We start from the raw sequence: 13,071 nt of genomic DNA on the forward strand, positions 1-13,071 counted from the left end.
CGTCTTTTTCAAGAAATTTCAAGAGAGAGACAGTAGAATGATCCTAAACCATTATTAAGGGTAGATATATGAATGACCCTGGATTATTTCAGGATTAATCTATTCCAAAAAGTGTGATCAATGATGCTAAAGATACAGATATCTTCTTTCTCCTATCTTCCTGACTCTCTGCATTTCTCATCCTAGGGTTTGATTCAAACTCTGTATCCTTCTTCTCTGATGGATGAATTTCTCTTGAAATTTCCATTTTGCAGCAATATCCAGGTGAACTATATTAACTCATTTTCTTTTCTGCCAGATGTTGACTCTCCAGATTTCATTTGCCCCTAATCACCACTTCAGTTCTTTTTCAGGGATTATTGTCCCCCATTACAAAGTAAACTCTCATAGGGTAGGGTCTGTCTTTCTTAATTTTTTTTTAATATTTTGGATTCCCAAGATTTATCAAAGTGCCTTTCACATAAGGTAGTGCTCATCACATTTATTAAGTACCTGTTGAATTGGTATTCCCAAAATATTGTTATGTTTTATAGGAGTGCTTTTTAAAAAAGCGTCCATGTAGTGAGAAAGCATGGTTTAGTGAAAATACTATTGATTAGGAATATGGGATCCTGAGTTCAAATCTCAGACAGGTTAATTCTGAAGTATATCATCTGAGAAAGTCATTTCACTAGACTGTGTACCTCAATTGTCATATCTATTTACTGTTCGGATGGTGATATGATCTCTCAAGTTGTTTAGATCATTACCCATTGCTGTCTTCTTACTTTGGATAACTCTTCTCCAAGTCATGCTGCAAATACTTCACAGACCTGTCAGTTAATGCACAGGAGCCATGATACGAATTTTTGACATTATATATTTACCAATTTAGCTCCCAAAAGGAGAGCATGGCAAAGAGCCATGAGTAATGATTGAGATTCAGTTGATGAGAGTTCTAATATTAACTTTGAACAATATGACGTTCAACAAGTCAAAATAATCTGTTACAAGGAAAAGCTTCTGACTCTGGAGATGAAGGACAGGTGTCTAGGAGGCTTCAAAATCCCATCCCTGATGTTGTCTAATAGCAGAATATTGGTAAATTGAGAAAAAAATTGATATTTTATTGTCTGATCCTGCTATCTCTTATACTTGATATTTCTTCCTTGAGGATATCATTTCTCTCTCATCACATTTAACTTAGCTCAATTTATACCATGGAAACAATGTAAAGAATGGCAAATTAACTTCTGTGGTAGTGGGGGGGAGGGAAGTAAGATTAGAGGAAAAATTGTAAAACTCAAAATAAATAAAAACTTTAATAAAAAAACAGCAGAATATTGGGAAGGTAACTTATCCTTTATAGAAATCAATCTCTTTGTCAGCAGTGGAAGAAAATCTGGTACAAATTTTCTTTAGAGCTGAGATGAGTTAAACTTTTGTTACTGATAAACTTTCTTTTCTTTGCCCTACTTTTGAAGTGGAAACAATTTCCCAAGCCATTTATTAATAGTATTGCATATATTAAGTACTGTGTATGATACACCTCTGTGGTAAAATGCTGCAACCATATGTTAGGTGAGCAAACATTGACTGGCTATCAGGAGCACCCCACAGTCTCCTGCTCTGAAGACTCATTATACCAACTTCCTTAACTTATCTTGGAGTTTAGATTCTACTTTGACCTATTTTGGAAACTCTTTTCCTTCCAAGGTGCCATGGTATCTAGAGCCAAGATGGTGTCATGGTGCATTTTTCTTGGATCAGGAATTAGGAAAAACTGAGTTCAAATCCCATCTCAGATATTAGTTAGCTGTTTCATCATGGGATATTATTCTGTCTGCCTCAGTTTTCCATCTTTAAAATGAAGGAAATGATAATATGTATTTCCCAATTGTGATATAAAGATCAAATAAAACAATATTTGAAAATTTCTTTGAAATCCTTACCTAATTAGTTACTGCTCCTAATATCTACTCTTTGCATTTTTGTCTACCAGTTTAAATGAATGTTATTTTATTATTATCATTACTATTTGCTCCTATAAGAGTAAAGTAGGGAGCCAAGATGGTGGTATAAAGCTAGTCAGCTTTTTCCTACACAACTTAATTAATTATTTTTTCCCCTTTTTTGGAAGGAAATGGAGTTGAGTGATTTGTCCAAGGTCACATAGCTAAGCAAGTATTATGTCTGAGACCAGATTTGAACTTGAATTCTCCTGAATCCAGGGTCAGTGCTCTATCCACTGAGCCACCTAACAGCTCCCTTACATAACTTTAAATGAAACCTCTACACAGACATTAAAGCTAAAAGAAGCCGTTAAAATAGATAAAAACAAGCCTTCAACCATAGACATCATCACTGAATCTGTCTCTTCAGCCAAAAAGGGGAAGTAAAGTCTAGCTAAGGTGGGAGAGCAAGGAAGGCAGCAGGAGGCTTCAAGTCACAGTGCAATCCAACTAGATATCAGACCAGTGTAGAGGGCCCCAACCCTAGACAAAAATCTGAATCCTGAGAACAGTGGAGCAAAAGACAGGTCTAGACTAGGAGCAAACCAATGCATGGATAGAGCCTGAACATAAAGGAGAAGACAAAACTCTGCATAGACAATACCTAAGATGCATAGGCAACATCTTAGCCAGTGATAAGCCAGGGATCAGAACCCAGTCCAAGAGAGGAACTCAAACATCAAAATGAGCAAAAAACATAAAGGAACACCCATCATATAAAGGTACTATATGGTTAGAGATGATAAAATCCCAGCTCAGAAGAAAACAGTGACAAGTGTGGGAAGTCTCACAGTGACAAATAGTGTGAAGTCTCAAAGGAGTCTATGAATTGGAATCAAATCCAAAACCTCCTAGAAGAGTTTAAAAAAGAAATTCAAAGAAGAGAGGAAAAAGAAAAATGGAAAAAAAGAAATGAGAGTCATGCAGGAAACTTATCTAAAATTGACCAAAGAAATCAACTCCTTTAAAAATAAAAATAACCAGGGCAGTTAAGTGGCGCAGTGAATAGAGCACAGGCTCTGGAGTCAGGAGGACGTGAGTTCAAATTTGACCTCAGAGACTTAATAATTGCCTAGCAGTATGACCTAAGGCAAGTCACTTCAATCCACTGCCTTGCAAAAAAAAAAAAACCCTCAAGATAACCAACTGGAAAAAGAATACAACTCTTCAAAAAATCAAAGCAACCAACTGGAAACAGAATGTGACTCACCTAAAACTCAAATCAACCAATGGGAAAGGGAATACAGCTCACAGAGTTAAATTAACCTACTAGGAAAGGAAACACCAAAGCTAACTGAAGAAAATAAAAACTTAAAAACTAAAATTAGATCAATAAAAACTAATGAATATATGAGACCCCCAGGTTTCTATCAAACAAAATCAAAAGACTAAAAGAATTGAAGGGTAATGTATTTTTAGGGGGAAAAATACCTGGAAAAATAGACCTAGGAGAAATAATTTATGAATTTTTGATTAATCAGAAAACCTGAATCAAAAAAAAACAGTCAGGAAAATATCTTTCAGGAAATTATCATGGAGAACTGTCCTAATATGCTAGATCAAGAACACAAAATAGTCCTTGAAAGAATACATAGATCATTTCCCTAAAGAGATCCCAGGATAAAAATTCCAAGGACAAAAACTCCAATAGCTAAATTACAGAATTCACAAATAAAGGAGAAAATACTGGCAACAAAAGAGAAGAAACAGTTTAAAGACAAAGGGAGCATAATTAGAATTACACGTTCCTTATCAACTTCAACATTAAAGGATCAGGGACCTGGAACACTACATTTTAGAAGGTAAATTCACTACCCTGCAAATTTCTGCATATTCTGTCAGGGAAAAAAATTGAAATTCAATGAAACAAAAGAATTCTAAAATTCCCTAACATAAAGACCAAAGCTGAACATATAATTCAGTCTTCAAATATAAGACCAAGAGATGCATAATAGGGTAAATGGAAAGGGGAAAATAAAAAGAAAAACAAATGTTAGGCAAGAACATTAAATTGTTTACAACCCTACTAGGGAATATAACACTGGAACTCTTGAGAATTGTATTTCTCTTAGGTTAAAGGGGTGAATATAGTTAAAGATATTGAACTTGGAAGATATAGGTATGGTTAGTTCTTTTCTTTTGTTAATGAAATTCAGTAAAATAAAAGAATTCTAAAATTTCCTAAAAAAAGACCAAAACTGAACATAGAATTTAATTTTAAAATACATTAGCAAGAGATGCATAAAAAGGTAAATGGAAAGGGGAAAATAAAAAGAAAAACAAATATTAGTCAAGAACATTAAATTGTTTATGATGCTACTAGGGAATATAACACTTGTAACTTTCAAGGATTTTATTTCTTTTAGGTTAAAGGGTTGAATACAGTTGAAGAGATTGAATTTAGAGGATATGGGTATGGTTGGTTCTTTTCTTTTATCAATGAAGAAGACCTCATTATGTTGGAGACAGATTACAGTGTATCCAACTGTGGTTGATCGATATAAACTCAGAGTGTTCTGTGACAGGATGGGCACAAATAGCCTAGCACAGGTGAGCACATGGGGTCTTACCTCTAAACTCATGTGTCTCACATTTCCTTTGAGCTACTTTAATCCGGCCTTTCAAATAGGATTCAGCACTTTCTCTGCTGGGGGTACCCTATCGTGGGCTGTCCTGTGCCAGTGTCTCTCTCCAATGCATTACACTCCATTCCAAATTTCTTAACATGAAACCTTCAGGGTGTCCCAGGACTGAGAGTATTTAGCAGCTCTATATATGAATAAATCAGAAGGGATTTTACTTTACTGGATACTTAGAAGATGTAAAGGTACTTAGAGGGGCAGAGGGAGTGTACTTAGAAGGGGTAAATATAAAGAGATTAGGAAGTGATCTTATCTTAATCCATATTTCACTAATGATGGATTTAGTACCAAGGTCAGGATGCTAAAGGGCTAAAGTAGGAGAATGTATCTGATATTTTGTTGGGGGGAGCTGTAGGACTTTGATTGGAGTACTGTAGAGACAGAGAGACTGGACATGAAAACATCATGAAGGAGATTTTGCTTTGTTTGATTCTTGGGCTATAATTGGAGAAAGTATGCTTGGGTTAGGGTAGAAAGATAAATGTTTCATGAAATTATTTGGTTTTGCATGATGCTTTGGCTCATGAAATTAAATGTCCATAATGGGTACTTGAAAAGGTGGTAAGGTATAAAGTGGTTATAATTTGAAGTGATTCATGACTTTGGAGAAGTTTATTACTAATGAAACAGAAGACTTCATGCCTATGAGAGAATGGTGCTTATCAATCAAGCAAGCCATCTGTCAACTAACCTTTGAGAATAGTACTTCTATTAGGACAGATCTAAGGAGTACGTTTTTAACAAAGGGAAGATAAGTGCAAGACAGAGATAAAACAATAAAAACATAACAAGAAGACCTATAGTAGGAGAAGACTGGCCATTAGTGGATAAAGAACACCAAGTGGAGAGGCAGAAAGAGCTGTTATATTAACAGGGAAAAAAGAGAGGATGTGAATATTTAGAACTACTAAACAGATTTGACCCAAAGAGAGAATTACACAAATTCCCTAATGGATTTAAAAACCTTATCTTACATTATAGGGAAATTGGGGGCAAAGGGAAAGAAAAGGCAAGAAGGGACTTATAAGAGGGAAGGTGAAGGTATAAATTAAAGTAAATTTAAAATTAAAAAAAAGTTAAATGCAGAAGAGACAAAACATTAGTGAGGAGGAATAAGAGGAAAGAATGCATTATCATCATAACTATTCAATGCAGCATTAGATATGTTAGCTTTAGAAATAAGAGAGGAAAAAGAATTGAAGGAATTCGAATTGGCAAAAAGGAGACAAAACTTTCACTCTTTCCTTATAAGATTATATACCTAGAAAACTTGAGAAAATCATTGAAAAACTACTGGAAATAATTAACAGTCAGCAAGGTAGCAGAATGTTACATAAACCTACATAAATCATCTGCAATTATATTTATGGTCTGCAAAGACCAAGGGCAAGAGATAGAAAAATTCCATTTAAATTAACTGCAGACAACTGCAGAAATCTACTACCCACAACAAGCACAGAAACTGTATGAACACAAATACAAAACACTTTTCACCCAAATAAACTCAGATCTAAACAACTGGATACATAGCAATTGCTCAGGTTTAGATAGAGCTAAAAATGACAATACTATTCAAATCAGATTGCTTATTGAGTGCCACACCAATCAAACTCCAAATTACTATTTTCAGGAGTTAGGAAAAATAGGAACACAATTCATCTGGAGAACAAAAGGTCAAGAATATCAAGGGAACTGATGGGGAAAACATGTAAAGGAAGGTGGCCCAACTGTACCAGTTCTAAACCTAAAACTCCTTGGTACTGGTTCAGAAATAGAGTAATGAATGAGTGAATTAGGATAGATGCAAAAGAAACGGTAGTGAGTGACCATAGTAACCTATTGTTTGATAATAAGACATGAGCTTCTGGGATAAGGATTCACCATTTGACAAAAACTACTGGAAACACTTGAAAACAGTATTGAAAAAACTTGGAATAAAGCCACATCTCATGCCCTTTAACAAAATACAATCAAAATGGGTACAGAATTTAGCCATAAAGTGCAACACCATAGACCTATTAACACACCAAGAAATACTCTATCTGTCAGATCTATGGAAAGAGGAGAAATTTATGACCAAACAAGAAATAGAGTATATAATAAATTTCAAAATGAATAATTTTGACTATATTCAGTTTAGAATGGTTTTTGCACTAATAAAGCCAATGATACTAAGATTAGAAGGAAACCATTTTCACAGCTAGGGGTTCTAATAAAGGTTTTATTTCTTAAATATATAAAGAATTAAATCAAATTTATAAGGTTACAAGTCATTGCCCAGTTGATAAACGGTCACAGGAAATGAACAACATGTTTTCAAATGAAGAAATTAAAACTAAACGAAATTATTTGAAAAAATGCTCCAATTCATTACCGTGGTCTTAGACAAGTCATATCATAGTTGTTGCACAGTCATTTTTTTATTTCATGTCCAATTCTTCATGATCCCATTTGGATTTTTCTTTGGAAAAGAGGTTTATCTTTTTCTTTTCCAACTCATTTCACACATGATATAAAGGAGACAAAATGTTTTAAATGACTTGCTCAGGGCCACACAACTAATATGGATATGAGATCCGGTTTGAACACAGATTTGTCTTATTGACTCCATACGCAGCACTTCAACTATGCCATCTTCGTCATCGAACTGTCCCACATGTATGGCATGAAACAGTAAAAGTAGTATCTGCAGGCAAAGATCTGGGTTAACCTATTCTTTTGCATGACCTTGGGAAATTCACTTAACACTTGTATTTTTTTTTTCTTTCATAGGGTTGAATTAAGTAACCATTAAAGTTTCTTCCCATTTTGTTCTCATATGATTTCAATAAGCTCAAGTTTTCTTTTCTATGATATAGTGGCTACTACCACTAGTTATAATGTAATGGGTACCCTTGTTTCATTCCCTGATTGTATTTGAAATGCTCCTAGTTGATTCCATTATATACGATGTTTGTTGGTGGTTTTAGATAGATACTGCTAACTGTTTTGCTCCTTTCAAATAGGGGTAGGAAATGAAGGATCACTATGCTCCCTTCAGATTTAACTTTTGTAATGGTCTAAATTCACTATTCCCATTTCTAGTAATCTAAACAACTAACAGCGCTTTGGACATAGAAAAATATTAATTAAATTTTGTTCTTTTTTAGCTTAATATACTTAAAACAACAGTATCATGACGTATATTATACCCTGAAGAGTATAAGAGTATAAAGTTAATTGTGATTCCTGAACATTTTGTAAATATGGGGTTTTTTCTACTTGCTGATTGACTAAATATAGAAGGAGTTATACATTTCTCATAATCATAAAAACTTAGTCCAGAGTGATTAAAATAACTTTATTAACTAATTAACTTTTCTGCAGAAAGGTATTTTTTCCCCTAGCAGGAAAGGCCCCAAATTTTGACAATGGCTAGTCATATGCTGTTTAAAAGATTTTCTTCTCCCCTCTGAGCCAGCCATTGTTCTGAAAGATCAGGGTTATAATCTAATCCATAAGTGCAGCACATACCACTCTCTAATGTGTACTCCAACCTGGTCATTATACTAATGAGCACAGGAGAGTGTATAGTAATATATATGTATATATTTCTTTAAGCAAAGGACAGAATCTTAGGTCATCCCTTGACAAAGTTGGAGCTAATTTTTGAACTCCCCCTGGGTAAGGAGGTTTAATGTTGGATAGTGGGACTTCATTCAGCTCAATGATTGGTCAGGGTCATTTCTTTTGTCTTACATCCACATACCTACATGTAGGCAAAATAGTCACAGGCAGGCTATGTTCATTGTAATGTAGATATATGTATTTTTTACAGTTATCATCTCCTTTTACAATCTGTGGAAGCCAAATACCCTACATTCCTCACAGTAGATTTACAACACTGTGGAAATTCTTTTACATCATCTTTGTAAAGGACTTTTGCCAAACTCATTCTTTCCATGTGATTCATGGATAAACTTCATAAAAGCAATCATCATGCTACATCTCCAGCCATCTGGTGCCATGTTCCTAGGCATTGGAAGATGACATGCTGTGATGATGCATGACTCCAATAAATAGCTCAACACCTTTCTGCTCTCCTGATGAGGGATCTCATGTGTTATATTACCAGGGTGCCATTGTATTGAAGATGCATCAAAATTTAAAAAGTGCCCAGAATGTTTTCCCTTTGTGATATACTACCCACTCTCCAAATCTTAGTTGCACACACACACACACACACAAACACACACACATGCATACATGCACATAGACATATTTCTAAAGCTTTTCCATGAACTGTTTGAATAAGAAAATTGAATTTTATTATTCTCTTTAAATCACAATATTTCAAAAATTCTGATGAGATTGAACAGTAGCAAGAAACCCTGAGAAAACTGAGCTCATAAATAATACATTTTGACCTGTATTTTATGTACATGAAAAAGTTAGCCTATATTTCAAAGAGGGCTTGGTAAATGGTAGAGAATTGGATCAATTTACACCAGAAAGAAGGGATGTAGGAGAATGAGTGTCATAATGTATATAGACAGTTGGAATGACTCTGAAATTATTGTGCCTTCCAAATGTTCAGAATGACCAAATAGCCCAAGGCATGACCAAGGTAGCATGGCAAAGAAGTGAATGGACAAGTTATCATCACTGATGTCAATCTGACAGAAACCATAGAAATCATCCAATCCAAAACTCTCACATTTATAGATGACAAAATCGTCTCCAAAAGCAAAGTGAGATGTCCAAAGTCACAGAGGTAATAACTTGAAATAGTTTGTTCTTCTCCCTATACAACATTGCTTTTGCAAAGCAAAAACCGAACCAAACCAAAAGCATCCTCCGTATATAAAGATATTAGGCAGTGGAGATCAAACAATTAATATTGGAATTGATTTTTTATTCTCGGACAAATTTTTACCTTCGTTGGATGCTCAGCATTTAGCATGGTGCCTAGAATGGACAAAGTGAACAATATTTGATAGATTAGCTTTGAATGATTTTTCTCACATTGATATGATAAATTAAAATGTAATTGTTTCTGGATAATTCCCATCTCTTACCTCCCCCCTCCCACATAGATACACAGTTTTTACCCATGCATATACATATGTATTATTTTACATACCCTATTGCCTATCATGGCTAATGATGATTTGAATTGAATAACATATATGAGCAGCTTATATGGAGCAGTGGAGAGTGAGTGGAATGAGGAAGACTTCTTCTAGTGTTCAAATGTAGCTTGTAGTCAGATAGACACTTATTAGATGTGTGACCCTGGACAAGTCACTTAACTATTTACTTCAGTTTCCTAATCTGTAAAATAAGTGAAGAAGGAAATAAATCAACCTAAACTTAGCCTAGAAAACCCTAGATATAGACATAACTGAAACACAAACAATAAACAGAGATAATGAGAAGTGTATAATTTTGAATTTGGCTTTTACCCCAACATCTTGAGAATATGTCACCAAACATGGATCTGCTTTGACTCTTTTTACTTTATTCACTTTGGACCAACAACTATTAACACTAAGACAAAAGATATGAGTTATGCATCTAAGCAGTTATTGAATTTGGAATATGTGAAAAATCCACTTCTGTTAATGAAATGGAAATTTTCCCTAAGATTGACATCGCAGACAAGTTTTTTTCCCATACATGGGACCTGAAATTTAGATTTTAAAAAGTATTTTTTTTTTCTTTCTGGACTTGACTGTGGTGTTAGGAGCTCTTAGTAAGGAGCTCCATCTATTAATGCAGACTTGTTTCCTACCCTGGGACTTTTGCTTTTGGAGAGTATCCTGATACACTGAGAAAAACTGAAGATTTCCCCAGAATCTCACAGCTGGTCTTTGTCACAGTGATAATTTGAACTTATTTGGGATCTTAGAAGCAGTCACATCCAACCTATTCCTTTGTAGATTGCTTAAAATTCCTAAATCTTCCTTAAATTTGTCCAATATTACAAGTGTAGTGAGATTCATACCCAAGTATTTTGATTCCAAATTTAACTGTGCTTCTATGGTGAATTACATTGCCATAGTGATTTTAAATGATGCAATGGAAGGTCAACTGAAATTGTAATCTGGACTGACAATAGTTAGCTATGTAATGTTTAGGAAGTCATTTGCCCTCTCTGATGTTTGATCAAAATTAAGAATTTTAAAATATAGATTTAAAATAACACAACAGTATTAATGAACAATATCTAGCCATGAAGTTTGTTCTCCAGGATTTATTCACCACAAGTAAGTGATGGAGACCATGCGAGAATGATCTCCACAAGCTGAGTATCAGAAAAGTTACACAGCATTGTAATGTTGTCATGGTCTTCTTCAAAAATGGAGGACAAACATCATCATCATCATCATCATCATCATCATCAGATTGTAGATGGGAGACACAGAAAGAAGAAAGATGAAATAGGAAGCAATTGCCATAGTCCATGAGAGAGGTGAAAAGTGCTTGAAATAGGGTTATGGAGTAGAGAAGAGTGAGTATGACAAAAAGTGTGGTGGAGGTAATTCAGATATTGTTGCCAGATTGGGTATGAGAGAAAAGCGATGAAGGAGAATGGAGACGTCAGTATAACTCCAGTGTGGAAAAACAGGGGGACTCTTTAACTTGAAGAAACTTAAATTGGGTAAAGGATAACTTAAGACCTCTAAAGTAAATATCATTTTACATGTCAAAGCAATCCACCCACATTCATTTCCTTGACTATTAGACAAACACATAATTCAGCATATACTACCTACCTTTCCATTTCTGGTCCAGGAGAGATGCAATCTCATAGGTTAAAATGTTCAGCCTTCTACAGCCATCCTTGCAATGCATGTTTCATGCCATCCTCATGCACAGTGAGGCAAATGTGGGGCAAGAAGAGCAAGCCTTCCCTAACTTACTGGTGTAGGTGTAATGTAATAAAGGTCAGTTTCTATTGCACATGAGAAAAAAATCAGTAAAGATGTATCTGGATAGCATCTCAGTTGCAATCACTTTTCATTGATGGGTACATAAACTGAGTCTCCTGTTATCCTCTCATCTAATAGCCAAATCTGTTCATCCTGGTACTATAAGGTTCTTCACATATTAATCATAGTTCTGTTAAAATTATCTTTTCAACCTTTACCTATAACATTTTTGTCTTATCTCCTAAACTATGTGAAAATTTATTTAGGTTCTATGGGTCTCAGTTTTCTCAGTTGTAAAATGAAGAGATTGGACATCATATCATTATCATCATCATCATCATCATCATCAACATCATCATCATATTTGTACCTGTTGTTTCCCTAACCAACCTAGGATAGCTTCTTTACTAAAAATCAATGGAATAAATACCTTCTATTTTGTTAATATTTTCCACACAGTAGGGGTCAAATAAATGGGTGTAGCCTTCACCTCAAGTTCTTACAATCATTGGTTTCCTTCAAATCTAAGTTCTTGTAGCATTATCCACATAAAACTTTCTGTAATCTCCCAAGCTACTAGTGTGACTCTCAGACTCCCACCCACCTAGACTGGCTTTACCTTTCTATTCCCCTTTCATAAGACAGGCCCCAGGATTTGATGGGATCTGATCAGGGCTTCCTGATTCACTGACTATCATTATTGGATTAAATATAGAAATTTCCAAAGCATGATAATGAAAGAGTGGCAATGCTGATGATATTAACTCTCATCAGGAAGACTGGAAGTATCTGGAGGCAATTTTTAAAATAACTTTTAATTTCAAAGTTACAAATATCCAGTGTACAAATATATGGAATGAAATGGCTTCAAGTGCCAAAAAAAAAAATGGAAACCTTCTCATACTATAGTATGATGTAGTTTTGGGCCACATAACTGGAAAAGAAATCACTATAAGTTTTCCCTACTGAAATGAATGATATTTCAACTAGAAATCAATCAGTGGAAGCATGCCTATGATTGACCACTAGGCTAGCTTTTTACCTAATGAAATATATTCCCCTCCTTTTGAAAGACAATAGATGTAACCTATAGAAAATCAACTTCACAGTTAGAAAGATCTGCATTCAAATCTTGCCTGTGAAGTACATTGACTGTGATATTAGGTAAGTGATTTAGTCCCATAATATCCCATTCTGGGTGACTCAGTTCCAGAGAAGTAGTAGTAATAATAATCCTAAGACCATCAAAATGTGTGTGTATACACATTTGTGAAAAGAATTTGGTACTAGGTATTAAAGATGAAATAAAAATAAAAATCCTACTCTTGGTGAGCTTACATTCTAATAGGGGAGGCAGAGAAATATAATTAAACACAAAAATTATTTGAACAAGGAAATAATAGTGAAAATAAGGTAAAAAAGCACTAATTAGCTTTGTGAATTTTAGTAAGACCAAGGGACAGATAAGGACACTGGATGCCAACACAGCAAAAGATTCAAACTGGTGTGATTCATTTCAATCAT

Source organism: Macrotis lagotis, chromosome 4 (assembly GCF_037893015.1).
Source record: "Macrotis lagotis isolate mMagLag1 chromosome 4, bilby.v1.9.chrom.fasta, whole genome shotgun sequence".
NCBI classification, from domain to species: domain Eukaryota; kingdom Metazoa; phylum Chordata; class Mammalia; order Peramelemorphia; family Peramelidae; genus Macrotis; species Macrotis lagotis.